General features: G+C 31.7%; 1 protein-coding gene across 3 annotated transcripts in view; it reads left to right on the top strand.

Moving 5' to 3' along the window:
- Positions 1-22,291, top strand: part of Traf4 (TNF receptor associated factor 4) — a 226,097-nt gene that overhangs the window by 52,670 nt on the left and 151,136 nt on the right. Inside the window, exon 1 of one of the 3 annotated variants that reach the window (XM_043054020.3) lies at positions 20,041-20,379. The exons of the other annotated variants lie outside the window; for them this stretch is intronic. The gene's annotated coding sequence lies outside the window, so the exon portion shown is untranslated. Of the gene's footprint in view, positions 1-20,040; positions 20,380-22,291 lie in introns of those variants that run through there. 3 annotated transcript variants of the gene reach the window in all.

Below are 22,291 nucleotides of genomic sequence, written 5' to 3'. Positions count from 1 at the left end.
ACGGGTGTCTGGAGGAATTCTCCTGTAAGCCACACTATACAAACTACGTAAAAAAGTAGAGACTATAGTTTGCCTAAAGAACTGCCCTAGCCATTGGCCTGAACCTGTGGCGGTGACTATGACAACAAGGTATAACTATTTAAGGTAGGGGTGGGTGTCACTGTTTAGGACAGGTTTTGGCTCGGATCGGCGAGAGATGGGGAATCTTTTTCTTCGGTCTATTGTGGCAGCTCAAGAGTGAAGAGAAGCTATACCCTCCCTCAAATGTGCTATTCTTGTTTCCATAGTTGCGACGGACTTGGACTTTGTGGTGGGGGGAGTTCTTACCGTAGACAAACTATACAGTAGTTTCCCTATCTGTAGTGCACTATTTCCGATCACTGCTCTTGTCCATAGAAAGTCGCACAAACGTGAGACAAATACACTCAGTGAATAAAGCGGAAGTAATTCAATGTTCCTTTGGCGGCCCGGTACCATTCGATCTACGGACCGGTGACGGTTCACAGTTCAGGGGATTCGTTAGAGTTCTCTTAAGATCAGTCTAACCGGAATGATGTTTTCGTGGTTTTCACCTGCGTTAAACGCCAAATGTTGTCCTTCATGAAAGCGAGCTTTTTTTAATGCTTAATCCAAAAGTTGTCCTGCCAGTTATAAAATAATTTTAAAAAAAACTTTATTAAATTTTTTATGCCACTTCATATTGTTTTTAATAATGAAGTACAGAACACATCAATTCTAATTTATTGTTGGAGTGAAACAAAGAATAAATACTACAAATTTCTTGAAAATCAATATCAAAATTATTTGTGTTTAAGTCTCTTTTTTTTAACAAGATTTTTTTTTTTAATCCTAACCCATGTTTTAAATTCCTAAGATACATTTTTGTCAAAAATATGTTTCTGGCCGATTCCATGTGTGCAACTCTGATTTGCTAATGGATAAGTAATGACTGTTTACTTGGGATCCCCAGATGACGTCTTCATCTTATTTTTTAATCCTATACATTTATTGTAAATTGTTCCAGTAGAGGGCGTTGACAACAACGGTTTTGAGAAATCATGAAAACTTCCTTATATTTTTGGATGAGTCCCAGCCTACTCGATAGTTTCAAGTTCTAAAATAAAATTGAACTAAGAGACTAAAGGTTTAATTTCGTTTTACTATATTTTTTTATTGAAGTAATGCGTGCAATATCAGAAAAAAAACTTTTTGATTTTGATATATAGTATTTACTTTTTCGAAATACGTCCCGTTAATTTTTTTTCAAGCCTTCATTTAAAGAATATTTTATCACTTTTCATGTATAAAATAAAATGTATTTTGATTTTTAAAAAATTTTTTAAAAAAAACATAATCATTTCAATTAATTACAATATCATATAAATCAACTAAAAATTTTGCAGGTAATATTTAGTAGTATTGAGTATGGAATTTTACATATTCCTTTTATTATGAGAACAAAAATATTGTGCTACAATTTTAATTTACATTATTTTATGGTGTAAGCGGAATTGTTTAAAAAATCTATACTCTGATGTCATTTTGTTCAAAATTTCAGCTCCCTTTTGGGAGTGGCACTTTGAGCTCTCATATCTATGCGCAAAATTCAGTTTGATACGTACTGTCTGTCCTTATTATATATTCTTAGAATCTTTTTTAAAAATAAATTATTGAAGACATTATGGGCCGTAAACTCTCCTTTCAGTAGGAAAAATAAAGACAATATCAAAATCTGAAACATTAGTTTTAAAGGAAGCAGTTATTAAAAACATTCTAATCAGTTTCATTAGTGAATAAAACTTGTATGCATTTCTAATAACACCTTTCAAATTACTATTCTCAGTTTTTCCCAGCAATCAAGCGTGTTTTGATGTTTGTAACTCGCTTTCTTATAATTCGTCAGGTTTTGATAACATTTATAATTGTTTTTATGGTTTGAATATTAATTTGCGACACATTGTGCAATAACACGTTAATAATATTTGTCACGTATAATTCTAGACGAATATTTTAAATTATAAAATAAAATAAGAACTATGTTTTTTAAATGCAATAAAAAAAAAAATATTTTTTTTTTCCTATCCACAAACGAATAATGAAGGGCGCATCACTTTCAAAAGACGCGGGGGGAATTTTAGGGGATGATAGAAGTTTATAGGATAATAGAAGTTGATAGGGTGATGGAAGTTTATAGGGTGATGGAAGTTTATAGGGTAATAGAAGTTTATAGGGTGATGGAAGTTTATAGGGTAATAGAAATTTATAGGGTGATGGAAGTTTATAGGGTGATGGAAGTTTATAGGGTGATAGAAGTTTATAGGGTGATAGATGTGAAGGGGTGATAGAAGTTAGGGGTGAAGTATGTCTCCCACTATGTCTTTTAAAAATGTTAGAAATAGATTTATTTTCACCTTTTTTTGAAAAAAATCTGTTTGAGAAACGTAGCTTTTAAAACTTTGATTTTATGGGGTGCGTGGTCAAATTATTGAACAAAAAATAAGCACGCTCAGAAAATATTTTTAAGCACTTTAAAAATAATATATCTTAATTTGGCAGAGTTGGAAAGCTTTTGACAATTGACGGTTTTATCTTTTTTTAACCGTCATGCCAAAAAAAAAAAAAAAAAAACCTTTTGCCATTGTGTTTGACAATTGTCAAAAACCATAAAATTTTGAATCATGCAAAACGAATGGCGTTTTCATACGCTACGGACTGACAATACGCCGAAATACATAGATTGGGGTTGAGAGAATTGTGAAAACGTTGAATAGAACAATGTGAACTGTGTCTTTTTGCATAATTCGAAGCGAAAATCAACATGGTAAAGAAAAAATCTCCTTTTGAAAGAGGGAATATCAAGCGCTTTTTAAAAACAACCAATGAAAGAAGCACCTTTAAGGGCTTTTAAAAAACGAAAATAGAAAATAAGCACTTTTTAAAAAAGATACGCACCCTGTTTTATTACATAATTTTTTTTTTAGTTTTGTGACTGTTTGTTTGTTAAAAATGGCCAATGTTTCCTTTGGCGATAAAATTAATATAATTTTTGCGTACAACTTTTACTAAACTATGGTAATTTGTATCGTCGTTGATGCAGAGATGAAAAAAATTCGAACGATCTAGTTTGTAAGAAAGTATTCGAAATGTCGACCACTCACTCATCAATGTATATAGATGGCTTGCATGAATTAGAGAACAAGAAATTTGTTTATATGTTTTTAACATTTATTTATATAAATACATTAACTATTCACAACAAAGCCGATTTTCTGACAACCAGTTCGAATCGTTTTATTCTGATAACTGTCAAATTATGATTTTTATATCACCTGATTCAAAACGAAATAATAAAGCTACTGACTCAGCAAACAAACTAAAAAAAAATTTATTTAAAAAAGTAACTGACTTCGTATAGATGGCGCATTACTTTATATATTTATTAAGACATACGGAAAAAATTGTTAAGTTTTTTCTATTCCGTTTTTTGTTTAAGGAGTTGAAGGCTCATTTTATCGCTTTGAATCGCTTTTTTTTCCCTCCAACTAACCTCATACCTAATTGATTTCGGAAGAAAATTATCATTTTAACATAGCGTTTGAAACATTCTATACGCTTTTGAGAAAAAATAGAGTACCTCACATTTCAAGCCTTCTTCAATAATTATTGGCTCTAGTGTAGAATCGGGGAACCCTTGGTTTGGCCATATGTTTCGTTCAGTTTTGTTATAATCCCATTTCTAGTTGCTATGATATACTTAGCAATCTTTGTGTTCAATGACGTCACCTTCGGGATACTGCAACTTCTGTTTACCTTTATGTCTTTGGTTCTCGGTTTATTTACATATATATTCATTTATTAGCAAATCGCCAAAATTCGAGGGACCCCGATAGTAAACTATAACCTTATTACTTATTTTTAACAAGCTCATGAATTAAACAATTAAATCAACGAAGTTTTTGTTTAAATCCCATGACGTCTTGGCGTCATTAAATATTATTTCCAAAACAATTTGTTAGGAAAAAATTTTTACAAAATACACTATATATATATTTTTTAATGCAGCTAATTTTGAAATCATAAGAAAAGAAGAGCAAACAAGTAATTCTTACCTACCCATATGTATATAGTAAATACCAGTTAGTTTATCTGATCTTATCTGAGCAGGCTGTCTTTCATACTATTTTACACGTTGCCTAGGAATTGTATGGTTAACTTGTTAAAAACAATAAACTTCCGCTTAGTATCGGTAAAACTGATTTTTTTTTTCTACTAAGTTTGCTTAACCAATTCAATTTAGAATAGACTGAGGTTAAATGACAGTTCTAGACCTTGGTGATAGAAGGAAAACAATAGGAGAAAAGTGAAACTTTTTTCTGCAGAATTTTAATCATTTTCGACAAGTTGAAAAATCTAAACAAGTAAACCGTAAATAAAGGCAACTTTTAATAAAAAAAATTAACAGGAATTCAACTTTTTTCCAGACATAGTTCTTTAGTGGTATAATTTGAATTCCCCCCTTCTACATATAATTGATTGTGAACTAATGATGTCTTTTTTTCCTTGTTGCATTTTAAAACATTTATTAATTTTAATGTTACTCTAAATAGTATAACTATACTCAAAAACTGTTTTTTTTTTAATTAAAACAAAAATTTAAAATGGCTTACCTTTTCATGTTTTCATGCTTACCTTTTATAAAGAGCAACACATTTTTTTTATGCAGAGTGGGCAAAAACAACACACCTTGAGTAATTTTTTATCTAATGATCAAATTGTCACGTACTAAGACCTCAATATTAATGGTTTGAAAGTATGACCACAGATAAGCAGTCGAAATCATGCACAAATTTCTGTGAATTAAAATTTCTTTTTTCCGAAGGATTATGATTCCCCAAATTTTGGGGAGCCACAAACTGGACAATAGGGTCCCAATAGTTAGTTCAGGGGAGCGGTCAAAATATTGGACAACATATTAATAATTTGCCGACCGGCCTGTGTAGGGGGTAGGGAACTGTCCTTGCATCAGAAAGGTTCTGGGTTCGGATCCCGGGCAAGGCATGGATGTTTCTTTCTCTCTATCTGTGTTCTATGTCATTTCTCCTTTGTGTGTGAATGTGACCCGCCCTATAAACGGGTTGTGGTAGTGTGATGTGGGCGACGCTGCTCCACCACCGTGGCTTCACCACAGGTGCACACTGGGTAACGTAAAGAGAGTTAGCAGTTCTGGCCCTTTCTGTGGCCAATGGACAATAGTTCCAAGTGCCCGCCATTAAAAAAAGAATAAGTAAAAAAAAATATTTATAATTTTATTTTTGTCGAACTTTACCATATTTCGAAACTTTTTTATGCAAGAGAGCTTTTTTATGCGAAATGAAATTTTTTTACACAATTCGAAAATTTTTGTATGAAAGCAATAATTCCATAGAAAAAAATATTATTAATAATATTTTATAATTTTTATTATTTTATTTAATAATGGTTGAAAAATTGAATTATAAGGTCTATAAATTTTTAAATCATTTTAAGGAATGTTATTTTTTCGGCAAAATACAAAATTTGAACAAAATTGGTCAAATAATTCCTTGGAAATCGAATTTTAAATATTTGATAACTCCTTTTATTTTGGGGGTCAGGAATCATAATCTGTCGAAAAAAAAGGTATTTTCAGACACGGAAAGTACGTTTTTGTGTATGATTTCGTAACTTAAAATCTGCTTTAGTTAATACGTATATCTGAGGTCATCCCCTCGAACCCTTAAGATTGAACCCTTCTCGTACGTGAAAATCCGATCATTAGATCAAAAGTTATTTGGACTGTTTCGTTTATTTTTTTTTTTTTTGTGCACATTTTACTAAAGTTTGAGTTGATGCCTGAGAAGAAAACAGCTTATACCTGTTAAAAGCGCCAAAAAATAAATAAGTCAATACTACTTCTTGTTAACCGAAAAGAAAAGTTGAGTAATACACTCTCTGAAAAATCGGATAAACGAACCATGATATCCACAACTTGTACTATAATATATTACAGTAGCATAATATATTACAGTGTGTATATAGCAATAGCAAAGTCTTATTTAACTATTAAAGTAGGGGACAACACCTTAAATCGAAAATCTTCGCAAGCTTATAAGGACACCTTCTTTTTCCAACAATTATAATAAAAAGTAAATAAATATTATTATTTATGCTTGCTTTCCTAAATGACGTAAAATATGTTGTTTCACCTGCTCTGTCATATCCTGTAGTAAAAGAATCCCCTTTTGTCCGAAAGGAATCCTTACAAATACTTATCCATCAATGATATCCTTTTTACCCAGAATTAACATTAATAAGTATTAAATGATGTCGCCCCCTTTTATTTATTTCATTGAGGGCATTCTATAGAATAGAGTTCCAACAGCTGCTTTAAACCATTTTATGGAGCCGCATTTTATTCACCTGCAACAGTAGGGACAAAATATTTCTCTTCTTTTTACCTTCGTTTTGCAGATGCTTCCATACTGGAAAAGGTCAATCCATTATGAAAGTGAAAGGGTCTGTCTGGTGTTGAGGTAATTAATGTTGCCACACACATACATATTTAGTTTTTAATCTAATATATAAATAGAATAAAAGTATTCTCATGATGTAAAATTAAAGTACATTAAAAAAAAGAAGAAAGATTTAGAATGTTTTTCTGAAAACAAATTTTTCAACTGATGGATATCGCAACAGAGGGAATTTTAAAATTGTTTTTATTGAATCTTAACATCGCCATCGTTTGCTTTTTTTTCTTCTTCTTTTCGTGAAAATAAATTATTTGTAAAAAAAAAAATTTAATACTTTCAACTCTCTTTTAAGAACTTATAACTAATCAGCAAATTGGGAAAATTGTTTGCAATTTACTGAATAAAATACTATAAATACTTAAAATAACCTGGAAAGATACCTGAAAATGTTTTATTTTGTTTGGAATGGTAAAAAAATTAGTAAAATTTAGAAAACTTTTAAAACTTTAAAATTAAACGAGATTTCAAGAAAGAAAATATATATTCTTTGCAAATAAACTTGATTCAATTTTATGCCCGTTTAATGTCGGTTTAAAATGATCTTTCATATATGCCATCGTAAAAACTCGAAGCATAATAACGTATATATTTTCTGATAATCTTAACTAAGTGTTATATTGAACTGCGTTTCCTTACCGGTTAAACATCAATATTGCGGAATCAAGTACGAAAAGAAAGAATTTGTTAGATGATATCGATCAGCCTGGTGTCGATTTACGAATACAACAAATCTAGACGATTTCTGTACGCCAGTCAAACCATCAATTTATTCCGCCTGAACGAAATTTCGCTTCGATCATTAAAAATTACTTCTTTGAGATATTATACTATGTTGCAAGTTAAGAAAAAACCATTATTCTATGAAGAGAGCCAGTTTGTATCTAAGTGCACGCCAAATGGATGCCAAGCTTCAAGCGTGAATGAATTTCAGCATTACCAACTCTTGAAATGACGTAGCACAGCTTTCTCGTTGCTTGTAAAAAATAGTACCAATTAAATTTCGGTCCGACGAGTTTAACTTTTTAAAACTTTTATATTGTTTTGAAAGCATAATTATATAATTTGATAGCTAAATAAAATGGAACTATATTCAGTCGCGGATGATTATTTAAATCCTATACCGCAGTTGTCTTTTCTTAACTTGGAACGGAGTATAGAAAAACGACTTACATTTTCAATAGTTGATCGATATTTTTAACATAACGACTTATTATCTTCAATACATTAGAGATATTTTTCAACAAATTATAAAATAAACTGGCCTTATTCTGGCAATTCACATTAATGTTACCTCTTTGTGAAAGTCTAAAAAAATAAATACACATAAAATAAAGCTGCGATTCAGCTCAAAAATTATTAATCGTGTTACACCCACTTCTGAAATAAATAAAACATACAATTTCAAATGAAACAATCGAAACAGGATGTGACCAACCTAATTGTGGTCCCATTAAATTCTTCATCAGCCACATTCTTTCACATTAATATTATCCAAAAAGCGCCTACACTCGCAGAAATATCAAAATATTAAACACAGAAAACATTTTCTCAAATAAATCAGTTACATGAAATGGTGACTCCTCAAGCGAATCTTCAGATGGAGTCCACTTTGAGGGTAGTGTGGAGTCACCTTTGACTCGTCGGGTCATTGGTGCAGAAGAAAAGACCATTGTTTTTTTTATACAGTTAAAAGTGTTGAAGGGCGTGGCAGCAACTTATATTTTCAAGTCATAGAGAAAAATTATAAAGTTGCTCCATGCTTTAATTTTTGTGCGATTTGAACTTTGATCTTAAGTTTTTGGTGCTGAGTAAAAACGCCCACTTTCACTGAATTTTTAACATTGAGTTCGCCCACAGATCTGAAATAAATGGTATCATTTAGAAGAAAGTAATTCAGATAAGGGTAATTAAAGTATAGTTTTTTTTAATGGAAAATTACAATTCGTATACTAAGTAATGGATGGTGAACAATGAAATGTAGCTTTTAACCATAAGTCATTTAAAAAGTTAAACTATCTGAGTTCATAGTTGAATCTCTCCTGATCAATATGTCATAACAGAGTTTTGAATAATGACTAAAAGTGACGCTAGCACAAAATACTTTTTATGTAACTATTGATTAGTTACAAAAAGTGTTTAGTTACATAGTGTTGCAGAACCCTTGACATACCTTAAGCCGCACTCAAGAAGAAAGACCTCTATTGACATTTCATGGAATTTGCATCCATGGTACAGAAGGGAAGATTCGGTTAATGCCTTAAAATTTGAGGAGAGCAGGAAAGACCAAACGGATTTAACGCTGTTTGTCGAAGCTGTGTCAACCAAGAGGGGAAAAAAGCCACAGTTTAAGTGCCTTTCACCTGACGCAATGCGATGATTTCATATTAATCTTGCCTTGAAGAATTATCTGAACGTCAATAGCAAATAGTTTGAATATTTTAAAAGTTATTAGACTTCTTTAAAGACATTTTCCCACCTAGATGAAAAATTATCAAAATCACTGCCTTATTCTCAGTTTTTGAAAATTTTTATGAGCCCAGGCAATGCAGCAATAGAGTAAGTTTTGAAATATTAAAAAATTAGGCAACAAACGCTCTTCATTTTCACAAAACTGAGGCTTTTCTCTATTTTGACGTTCTGCACCATTTTTAAAATAAGCGTAGATTTTAGACAGAATAAACTTGGCCTAACAGTCATGAGTAACAGTTGCAAACTCACAGCAGTTATAAAAATAGCATATTATTCACAAAAAAGCATCCTTTCATATTACGAGGGTGGCTTGTTTGATATTTGAACAGAATGCATTACAAATGAAGCTACTCCACAACACCTGCTGCGTTTTGTGGTGCGAGATGACCTTTTAAAGAAATAGTACTGGGAGTGATAAGGGCGAACAAAATCATGATCTAATCTAATTCAGATTAGAAGGATAACAAAGGAGAAAGATTTTTTTATGCTTAAAGGACTAACTCATACCCGGCTATAGCTTTAGTAGAACTTTCTGAAATTTAGATTCTAATATATATATATTCTCAAATTTACCGGAATGAATTTTGGAAAAAAAATGTGACAATAGAAGTCATCATTTTGATTACACCAGGACAAAACCATTTTATTTTATTTTATAACCGTGGTTGAACAGCCTACCCAATTATTAGTTTACGACTACCAATGTTCAACGCCGTAGTCTTGTAATTTTGGAACCCGGTCCAGAAGACAAGGAAACTTTTGGACCAAATATTGGGAGAACTTTGACTTCGTGGAAAACTTTTTGATGGAGTTAACCCGCATTTGCGTTATATGGAGAGGAAAACCCCGAAAACCACCCACGGTTAACATGACGTTAAGGGGACTCTAACCCATGATCCATCTATCAATGAAGATATTTTACGTCAGCGGGTGTGGAATTCGTATCGATCCATCATGACTGGGATTCGAACCCAATGGGAGGCGAGCTCTCTATTCCCAGAGTCACATACAAAACCAATGCAACACATCACTCACGAAAAAAAACCAACCATGTTTAAGTTAAGAAGGCATATATATTCAAAGTTTCATATCTGTATAGTGCCCTCATAACAGTGTGTCAATTATTAGATAAAATAATTTTAAAATATATTTAAAGACAAACACTTTTCTATGGTTCTGAAAGAAAAAGTAAGAAATAAAATAGTAAGCGTAACTTATAAAAATCGAGTTGATATAGACTAAGTTAATTTTACATACATTGCGTTTAATTTATAAAAATTCCATCGCCAAACATAATGCTAAAATTGTTTATAAAATTTTCGAAGTAAACAGAGGAAAAGTCGCCGTTTCATTCGATGTTATAATTATTCGAAAACCACCGACACCGCGGACTAAGAAAAATATTGAGTAAGTATAAAAATAAAAAAAAAACTAGGAAATTTCAGTAAAAATTAGTTACAACAAAATTATTTTGAAAAATAAATAGCAAGGATTCTTTCGCTTTTAACCATTTGTGTAACTTGATATTAACTATTTTTCATTGGCTGACAATCTTTCCACTTTAAAAAAAAATTTATACATCGTCATTTGCATTTAATAAACACTTTAAGCCTTTAGTTATTCTCAAGTTTCAATTATTCCAAAGTTCGAAAAGCCCATTTAAAATCCTCGTTAAATAGATTTAAAGATAACCCAGCTTTCAAGAAATATTCATTCTTTCACCTAAGAGTGCCCTCACGGGTGACAGCTAACTCTCATTCTCTCCTAAACTCTGACACAGGAATTTAGTTACGGTCCCAGTTTAATTAAACCAATTTTCATTCCACGGGGTTACAAACACTCCAGAAATATGTAAATTAACGTTCACTTTCGCTATAAATATATACTCAGAAGAAGAAGAAAAACATCTCTTTGCCTCCAAATTGTTGCATTTCACTTACAGGCTTTGAGTAATGCGCGCATAAACGCATTCTAAAAGTGCGATAATGCTGACAAAGTGTTCCATGGAATGGAATCTGTTCGAAAAGAGAGCACAGCATCCTGTCGTTGTTATCGGAAAAGGCAGCTGTCTTCATGCAAAATAATCCCGTATTGTTCCTGTCATCTCCATTTCCATAATCGGAACAGATGGCCTCTCTCGAGAAAATCAATTTTATTGTCTTTTCAGAGTCCCTCTTGTGTGTGCAAGTGGATATACAGTATCACAACTCGTTCGGAAACTGAAAGAGACAAATGTGATGCATTAATATGTATTTAACTTTAAATTTTAAGAAAAAAAATTCCCTTTCGTAAAATATATCGTTTAAGAGTTAGCTAACAATGAACTAACTTATCGTTAGACTTTGTGTCGAGGAACAAAGGATTGCTTGTGAATCAGGTGAGTCGATAGCATAGTTAATGCATTGCTTTCAGTATTTAATATTTAAAAGGAGAATTTCGAGCCCGTAATACTTTACAAAAATGCTTTTAAAATTTTCCAACTTACATTTGAGAATGGAAATATGCATTTAAGAACAGTCTCGCATTGGACTGATCATGAAGACACGGTTCCCAGTGGAACACCGAAGTCAAGCATCACTGTCTGCTGTCAGTAAGCGGGTGAGTGACCAATTTGGTCACCCTACATAGGGGCCGAGGGTGCACGGTATGCGCCCTTGTTAAACTGTTCTACTGTAAAGTGCTCGACTTCGCCCAAAGGTCGTCGCGCTAGGAAGAGTTATCCCCTCTGCAGAGGATCAAAATTGTGATGACATGTCTTCGGATCATCCTCGGGGATGTTTTCCTGACCGCCGCCAATAGCCCATTGTGCAGCTCTAGCGCGACGTTAATAAAATACTTACCTACCTACATTTAAGAACCGAAATATTTTTTTACGTATTATTTGCAAAAGTCCTCCGAAACGCAAGGTTTAGCTTAATCCAGGAAGCCCATGCGAAGACTCTCCGCTGCAGCACCAGAAGAATTGGAAAAAGTTGGACTCATCGGCACAAGGTTCCGAGTCATGCACGCATTGAAAAACATTCTCACTGAATGCGGTTACCGCACCTCTGATTGCCGTTGAGAAAAAGAGAGAACCTGTCATTAGTGAGTTTTTTTGTGGTAAAACATATTTCACCAATCTGGCTCTCATATTTCCTCGATGGTAATCGGAAGCATTCAATGAGAGTAAGGTGGAGAGAGGATGCCACCGAGCGAGCTGGAAGTTTGCTTGGTGTCCAAATCCACAGGCCTAATCCACTCATCCCGAGCCACGGGACCAACCTCCGACTGGAAGACAAGTGATGATCTTTATTTATATTTTTCAGAAGCATAGAAAATTATATCAATTTTATGAATAAGCCATCTGGGGTGAAAACCGGCTCAATGTCTTGACCCTCCCCCTTCCCTCTCCTCCTCCTCTCAGTTTGATATTTCCCATTTCTTATTATTTTTCGTGTTTACCTGTCAAAAATATTTTTTTTAAATTTCCACGACGTTTTCTTTTAGAATTATGTTCAATCTAGTTTCCTAACTTAAAAGATTTCAATCCATTTGAAAATCAAGACAGAAACTAGCGTACTTCCTTATTCTATGACTCTCCACACGCCAGTGATGAAAGCATGCGAAGTGTTGCCATAGGTAGAGAGTTCTTCTCTACGCCACCTATAACCCATTTCTATCGCCATATATCTATACATGTAGAAGGCGAAAAACGTTTCTGAAAGTCCCAGTGGCATTTTGATTTATTTACCTGAGACAAAACAGTGTCATTTTCTTGTAACCTCAAAAGTTGAATAAACATTTAAAATATGTTTTATTTAGTTCATAACCCTCAAACTGCATGAAAAATAATTTTTACATTTTGCTTCACCCAACAAAATATAGCTCATAACTCCCTGAAAAATGACTTTCATTTTATTGCCCTTTCTACGAGACACATTCTGCACATATGTTCAAATCTTGACCCTTACAAAAGAACCGCTGTCTTATAACCCAGTGTATCCCAAACTTTTGACTTTTGTGTACCACCTTGCACCAACTTTTGACTTTTGTGTTCGTAACGCTGGGTATCACCAATAAAAAATGAATGTCTTTTTTACAATAAAAAATTGCACAAAAGTTTAAAATCACAACTGGCTGTTGACACCACTAATTATTAACTATTATCTCTGCAAACAATAGCCAATCGAAAAATACGTAATCGTAAATTTTCATGGCTAGCTTTGTTTTTTCATAAAATTTTTTGAAATTTTCGTTTGCTGCAAGATATTTCGCATAAAAACGTGTACCCCCGCTAAACTGTCCCCGTACCCCTGGGGGTACGCGTACAACACTTTGGGAAACACTGTATATAACCTAAGGTAACATCATATGCAGGCGTTTAAGACAGTATCAAAATAAGTAGCGAGACATTTTTGAAAAGATAACGATATTTTTTTTTTAAAAAATTACAGAGTTGGTAACCATGCATTTCTATCTTCTTCTATTTTGCTTTAATTGTTTTTCTATTAATAGTATTGAATAAATCTAGCATCGAATTCGATTTTATTCATTTGAAAAAGAACTAATACTTTTCCTCTAAGAAGCGAATTAAAGTGAAAAATAGGTAACGATATATTAATGCCAAACACAGATGAAAAAAAATATTCAAATCTTAAGAAATGCGTTATAATAAAACCATTCAACATTTTAGACACCTTAATTTAAGCCACCCATGAGAAGCTAGAGAATTTTTTTATTTCTATTATTTTGCATACAACTCAACACAACTCAACTTTTTTACAACTCAAGATTTTAGGTAAAAAAAAGTTAATCAAACCCTACCTAAAAAAGAGGAACAATAAGTGGGGGGGTAACGTCTACTAAAATTTTAGAAATTCAAATTCTTAATGTTTTAGAAAAGAGGAGAAGGGAAAAAGAAGTTTTTGAAAAAAGAGAGGAAGAAAACTATTTTCGCAAAACATATTTTACATCTGACGTAGATAAATGCAATTGCGGAACTTATATGTTCCATCCGAATGTGTAGGAAGGAAAATTTTTTTTAGGGATAAAAAAAATAAAGGAAGAAGGTTTTGAAAGATTACCTTCTAAAATATGATGCATTTATCTTCTGTGTGATTTATTCAAAAACTTTATTCGAAAGGGTGGATTTATTTCCTACTCAGTTATTTCGTAGAAAGGTTTAAGAATTTGAGGAACTAAATTTATCACTTCTTTTTAACTTTATAAAGTTGATTAAAATTAAATTTGACAAATGATGACTAAATTTTCAAGAATTTCTTACATTTGTTGTATTTCAAATCGATAAGTTTGGTAACTAAAAGAATTCAGTAGCTTTTTCTTTTCAGGAAGTAAATTGTGTTAATTTTAATATTTTATATTGTTTCATATGCAGTCACTTTTTTACTCGTTTTGTGATGTAATAGTGAAACTCAGCCAAATGTCAATCAGATAAAAATCAAGCCTTTAATATGAAAATTAACAGGATGCATGCTTATATATATTAAAAATTAACTTTACTCGCCAAATCCTAAATTAATTTTTAACCTCTTTGCGTCATTTTAGTCAAAAATAGTTTTTTCCTTCCCGTTGAAAATCGATTTTAAATTTAAAGTTTTTTGTTAATGACATAGAATCGAAAGTAAGTATCGATACTTAGCGACAAAAAATTATCAAAATAAAAATATTGATTTCATAATTGCTATCTAAATACGATGAATCGATACTACTCGATATTTTTGTGCCGTAAATCAAATTCAAGGATATGATAAAGAGGATAATAATTATTATAAAAATTATTATTAATTAATTTTAATTGTGGATGTCATAAATGAAGTATTCCATATTTGAAGTGTCATTAATAGCCTAGAAAGTGGGAAGAGTTCAAACATTTATGTTTGTGTAATATTTGTGATATACATATTTCTACAGAATTACAACATTTTTGAGTCATAAAAAATAGGCCGTTGATTCCTGCCAAAAAAAGGGAAGAACGGTATTATTCTAATGACTTGTAGAAATCATAAAGGAATGGTCCGTGTTAGTAAACATTCCTGTGGCCGGTACATCGACGTTGGAAGAGCAGTAACCATGGAATCCTTACTACTTATTAAAAACTGGAAAATAGTACAACCTGAATTCAATAATGGGGAGTCGGAGAGCCCATAAATTTCGCCAATCCGCAATTAAAACGATTTAAGTACACACCAAAAAAAAAGAGAGAGAATTGGAAAAGGGAAATTAAATGCTTATACAAACATGTTAAAACCATTATAAATTAAATTTACTGCTCTAAGCAAAGTGTGAGAGAGAAAAAAATGACATGGATGTTTTTAGCTACCTGATTTTTGTCTCATTGTGGATGAGTTTCTTTCAAGGTAAACAACCCTACACCTACCTTCTTGTGCTTTATTATTTTTTATATATATATATTAGAGCAATAGTGCCGCAACATCCTCTTATTAATAAGGACAGATGCGTAATTCACCTTCCCCCCCTCACAGAATAAAGAGGGTTCTACCTGAGTGAACCCATTCCCCGCATCTTTTTCTTTACCCCGAATAAAAGAAGGTGAAAGACGGAAATCTGCCCCGGCTATTATAAAAGATCAGGGCACGCGTGCCGTCACAGCGCGTGCCAGCTTTCATGGCTTACGTCTGTCACGTGCTCGGTTTACCATCTGTCGCAGACGATTTCTTATATTAAATAGGTCCAGGTTTAGAGGGATGAAAAGACCAGATGAACGAGAGGTACGTGAAAGGAGAAAAAATTAAACCTATTAAAAAAAGGAAAAATTATGAGATTTTTTTTACTTTTATCCTCGTAGAAAAAAGAAACCATACACACTACTACTTAAGAAAATAATTTTTCGGTATTTTTTAACAACTATTTAATGTTTTTAAAAAGCATTTAAATTTTAGAGATTTGAATCCTTATGAAAAAAAAAAATTATATAAAAAAATTTGTACATTAGGACAGCGGTTCCTAATTTTCTTCCGGCTGTGGAACACTAAATGAAGGAACTTATTTTGGTGAAACCCCGAGAATTCGTGAAGGAATTTCTTTAGCGATTATTAGCATATTAATTAACGAAAGAATATTAATTGTCTACTGAAAAAAAGGAAAAATTTGTTTTACTTTTACCTTCGTAGAAAAAATGAACCATACACGCCACTATTTGAGGAATTAATTTTTCCGTATTTTTAAACAATTATTAAACATTTTAAAAAAATATTCAAATTTTAGAGATTTTAATCCTTATGAAAAAAAAGTTAAATAAACAATATGTACATTAGGACAGCAGTTCGTAATTTTTTTCGTCTGTGGAACACTAAATGATGGAACTTATTTTGGCCGAACCCCGAGACTTCATGAATGAATTTCTTTAGCGATTATTAACATATTAATTAACGAAAGAATATGAATTGTTTTAAAAATATGTAATGATCTAAATCTTATTTATTATTTCGCTAATCTATAGTGAATGAATAGAGAATTAATGTATCGTTTTATCACGATTAGTCTTAAAATTGGATTTTACAGTTGAATTTACAGGTCTAGAGTGTTATCTAAACTGAAAATAAATTAGCTGAAATATAGTTTCAGTTAAAATAAAAACGAAAAAGGGACGAAAATAAATGTAGAAAATGTTTACCAAAGAATAATATTTCATTTTTGAGTTAGGTTGTTTTTATTCAATGCGAAATACTGACGTAATTTTTCATAAATGCATATCCTACTCATAATTCAATTTTAATGATGTGATTAGAATTTTTTTTTTTTTAATTTTCTTTCCTCATAAGCATTTTAATCAAACATAACTTCCTGAAAATAACGGAAATATTAAATAAATAATGGATTACTGATTCGATACAAATTTAGTTACAGGTTTAAAAAAAAAAAAGTCCCAACTCTCGGAATCTCAGTGACCTTTCTGAATCTAAGGTGAATCACGGAACCCTAAGGTTCCGTGGAACACCCATTGAAAAACGGTCGCATTAGGAGTCACAAATTAATATTTAAGCAAAGAAGTATCAAAAGTGATATCGAAAAGGCAATCGAATTACGTGTGAAGAAAGGAAAATCTTGATCGAAAACCTCCCAAGGTTAGCCTGACAGCAGGATGACTCTTAACCCTTGAACCGTCTACGACTAAGGATATTTTATGTCATAACTGCTGTCGGTGCGAGCCACTTGCGGAACTCGTATAAACCAGTCATCGCTGGTATTCGAATCCGGGTTATCTCATCGGAAGGCTAACGATCTATCTCCTGCTGATACATCGGCTCATAATTTATACTTCTGTAAAAGTAAAGTAAAGCCGCATCAGCCATGAAGTCATGACCAAGTCACAAAAGCCTCCTTAACTTCCCGGGCAAAATTGAACCCATCAACACTGTAAAAAAGGACGAATCAAATTATGGTAAAAAGTACAGACACCCTGAGTGTGACATCTGTAAAATCCCTTTTTACCGTAAAATTTTATACATTAACTTTTAGAGTAATAATTATTTAATTACAGTGATTCAGTGATTTTACAGTAAATATCACTGTAAAAAATGCGTTTTGTCAGATTTTTTGTCCCGTTAAAATGTTACGGTAAAAATAAATGTTTCAGTAAAAAGCACTGGAACCATGATCACCGGTACTTTTATCGTAATTTGATCCCGACTTTTTTGATCGTGTTTCTGAAACATGATGCTCTTTAGGTTCCTAATCAGGAATGAACTACTGAAGGACAGCTCAGTGCCTTTACCCACTGCGCTACCAGGGCTCGATATGCTATTGTTACTTAATACTGATATGAATTAAATGTTTTTAATCAATCTGGTTAATAGTGTTTCAAGTAAGCTCATTTTATCATGTGTGTGTGTGTCAAAACCTCGTTGAAAAATCGTAGTGTAACTACTGTAGTCGCTACTTGTTTTCGTAGTTTGTTGTGTAGTGTGATACATTTAAAAAAGAAAAAAAAGAAGTATAGTAAGTAGGGCGATGCAAAAAAACAAACAGTAGTTTGCCAACCTTCATCTATCAAAAGGTACCCCCAGTTAGAATCGAGTCAAGATGCCTTATATACTAGTGATTTGGTATTTAATAGTTGTAGTGGTAGTTACGTCACATAACTCCCCTTCCAGAATTTTATCTGTGATAGAATTTGATGAACGCATACCACTAGTTGAATCACGCTGTTTATTTATTTTTATCATTTTTGCTCATTATATTTCTTCTTCATTTTTTTTTATTTATTTTTTTTTATTTATTTTTTTTTATAGCATTTTGCTTATTTTTTTCCCCTTTCATTTTTTTTCCTGTTTATTGACCGGGAGACTTTATTTACTTCACCGGTTTTTTGTTTCTTTGAGCATTATATTTTTAAGCAAATCAACTGTGTAATGTAGACCATCCCTCATGTTGGCGAGTTCATATCACGTCCGGGTCACCAATGAGGGGGGAGGAGTTATCGATCAGGAGATACTCTGTAGTATTATTCTTAATCGATAATGAATCGATTAAGCAAGATTATTATAAATCATTTCTTGTATGTTGGTTGGCAACAGTCTGGATGAAAAATAGAACAGCTATGGTGAATAAATATTTGCTAACCTTCTGAATAAGTTTATCTTGTATTAAAGCGATAAAACAACACTTCAGTGCAATTAATTAGAGCAATAATAGCTAGTTAATTAGTATAATGAATTTAGTTAATTTAGTATAGCTAGTTTATCAAATTTGATGGGTACAAATCTTCGCGGTTCTGTCAAAGGACGCAATTTTAATTGTCCCTGTGACCGTGAGTTAAAAGAATTGCTTATTTAGAGTAAAGTATAATTATTATTTAAGCTAGTCATTGTGAATAATGTACCTCTTTGGTCCCACTTCCACATGCTAATGTAAGCTCGTAAAACATTGATGATATTTCAAAAGAAGGAAATATATTTTCAATGTAACTTTGTTTCCTAAAGGAAATATAAGAGTATTAAGCACTTAACGAAATTAAAGGTATTTAATAATTTCCTAGTATCTCTTTTATTAAATATTCGCTGTCAAGAAAGACATGAAAAGTTGAAGACTAAATGTACAAATTCGAAAGAAATGTTTTAGAATAACAAACGGGCTTATTTAAACATGAAAAAATATTTCTAAATAATTCTGCATGCTTAATATGAGACAATTTTTTATTCAAAGCTATTTTGAACATAATGTGTAAATTAATTTTCCTAGCAAAGTTCGGTTCCTTAAAGAAGTAAAGTAGTTACTACAATTCCAAAGTAGTTTGTAGTCACTACATTTTAAAAAAAGTAGTTGCAGTTAACTACATTTGTAACAAAGTAATTGCAATAAACTACAAAAATACTGTAGTTTTTCATACCACTGAGCGAATTATTGAAGAAGATTTTTATTGCTATCGAATAAACTAAAATATTATTATCATTTTGCATAAATATAAACTAAATACCACACTGTTAAACTTCCCTTGCCTAGTAGGTATTCAGGTAACGAGACAAGGTAATACAGTAGAGAACCGATTATCCGGAAAGATCGGGTATCGCTATTCCGGATAACTGATTTTTCCGGTTTTCTGAATCGCAACAAAAAGCCGTTTTTTTAGTGTTAAACCCAACTAAAAAAAAAATTTTGGAAATAATCTTGAAAATGAGAAAAAGCGATGAGGTAAGAGGTAATACACCAATGATCATTTCTGAAATGATGGTAAGGTAAACATCTTTCAAAAAAGAAAGAAAAATCCTAAAATCTTATGAGGAAAAAAAAAAATTTTTAAATTTCGGGAAAATGTATCGAATTTCGTTCCGGTTTTTTGGTTTTCTGTTTTCCGGATAATGGGTTCCGTACTGTAATTGAAGATAATAAGCCAAGCTGGTGATTTTTTCTCCAATCCCTCTGCCTTTGTAATAATGTAAAAATAATCATCAGCAAGAAAGTAGCTATATTTAGCATGAAAATAATAGATAATAAATGTTTACATTTATAGATAGATAAGAGAGATATGTATTAACTTTGGGAACTCAAATTAAAGCAATGTATACAAAACAACTATCAAAACATAAAGCAGAAATTGTTCAATTTACAAACAGAGAGCAGTTGGGATTCGGCTATCGATTACCTCTTATCTAATATTTTGTGAGACACCGATGTAAGGAGTCATAAAACTTGTGTAAACAGATATCGTTGCCTTTTCTATGAGTATTTTGAACCACCGGAGATAAATTCATCAAAAGATAAGCTTTATGTTCGATGATAATAAAACTAAAATGTTGTTTTATTAACACTCTCTCCGTGTATTTCATGAACTTAGAGTTGCTTATTTGCGGGAATAACTGTGTATTTTTGTGACTTATACCCTTAGAACTCAATTTGATTTAAGGTAAGCATTTGGATTTTGAATTATTTATTTTCATTTGGTTGTATCAAGTTTTATACCCAAACATTTCAGTTAATGCCTTTTCCTAGGAAAATCTACTTGTAATCTTTATTTAATGTAAAACACAATTACAATATTTTTCTTGGTTCGTAAATGAAGGTTCATTTCGTGGAACTTAATACCGATTTACTATGAACGTCGTAGATTAATTGAAAAATCTGGCACTTAGCGAATAGCCACCGCAATTTGGAAAAAAAAGTATTTGGAAATGGCTTTGGTATTTTCGAATCAGACTGACACTTTTTTTAGGCTTATTGCAGAGAGCCTACGAACTTATTAAAAGTTTACTGCAATGATCCTATACAAATTAAGTCCGATTGAGAAATCCTCGTACAATTCTTAGTTTACTAAAAGACATGTAAACTGATAGTATTAAGCCTAAAAATCAGGCAGTTTAAAAAAAACTGATGACTTTCATAATTAGTCTAGCGTAATTTAAATTTTCGGAGACACTTACAAAGCTTCTAGTATTTTCTTATCAGTCTGTCACTTTTTTAGGCTTATTGCAGTAATCCCACATACCTTTGGGTATAATTAACTACACGTTAATTAATATTCTAACTCGTGTGAAGAAACATTGATCAACTTAACTCGCCATTTTGCTGATATACGATCAGCTGGCACTGACGTCATAGGTCACATGTTTGGGTATCCGTGATTTTCTTCTAATTGTGCAAGTACCAAATTACAGCATAATTATTCTTACTGATTTAAATTGCTAAATAGAATTATTTCAAGTATTATTTAAAATTAATTGAATTGTTTAAAAACTTACTAAAATAATTGCTTATTATCTAAATGTTCTAAAATAAAAAAAAATTCGCAAAGAAAATGAATAATTAAATACACTTAAATGTCTTAAACTACCACATTTTTTTCAATTGCATAAATAACTAAAGTACAAGCTTGATTTTTAACTGCATTTAAGTGATTTAATTTACTAATTAAGTTTAAATTATTTGGATTTAAAGAGGAGAATAACAAAAAAAAAACATAACTTTTAATTGCTGTGAACTTTAATAATATATAGTTTTCTATGAACAAAATGTTGTCAATTTAACTCACTTAGTCGTTTGCTTTGAAATTTGAGACATCGATTAGATAAATAAAAAGGCGTTTAACTTAATAGAATTAAACAATTTTTAGATGAACGAGCATCGCCTGAGCAACAGTTCAGTGGAATAAAAATTTCCAATCGAAAAAAAAAAACACTTCACATGCTTATATCTCCAAGAAAAAAACTAGCTTTAAAAGTATGTTTAGAACAAAAGGTTTTTGTAAACAATAAAACTTTTCCCAATCATCCTAACATAGATTCATTATAATTATTTTTATGAAACAGCTTGCTATTTTCTCGCTAATGAGTTATATAAAACAAGTTTTTGTATTTTACCAAATAAATAAGCAAGATCAAACAACTTCAGACAGGATGGTTTATTTATTACTAATAACAAAATAAATAATTTATATTTTTATTGCAAATCATCAATCGCCTACAAAACACTTTTTTTTTCACCGTTCGGTAATAATCCTCAAATGAAAGCAACATCTGTTTCGATATGGTTCGTTTGTTAAATCCCACTTTTTCAACTAATCCCACTTTTTCAACTGTTGTTGCAGGCGTTAATGGAATTATAAACTAACAGCTGTTTCTACGACTTAGAATTTTATGACCCAAACTTTTGAAGCAAAAAAGTCCAAAATCGAAACTACCTCTGGTTAATCGTTTTTTAAACAGATCTCTCCTTGAAATTGAAAGAAATTTAATCTCTTTTTATTCTGTTTTTTTATCGGCACAACTCATAAAAATTCTATTTTTCACAATTAAATGTCCGAAATGTCTCAATAATAAAAA

The sequence above is a fragment of the Parasteatoda tepidariorum genome, chromosome 2 (genome assembly GCF_982258835.1).
Source record: "Parasteatoda tepidariorum strain Cologne lab strain chromosome 2, Ptep-v5.0, whole genome shotgun sequence".
Lineage (NCBI taxonomy): Eukaryota > Metazoa > Arthropoda > Arachnida > Araneae > Theridiidae > Parasteatoda > Parasteatoda tepidariorum.
Note: the sequence above shows the minus strand (reverse complement) of the source record. Positions and strands in the feature narration are given on the sequence as shown.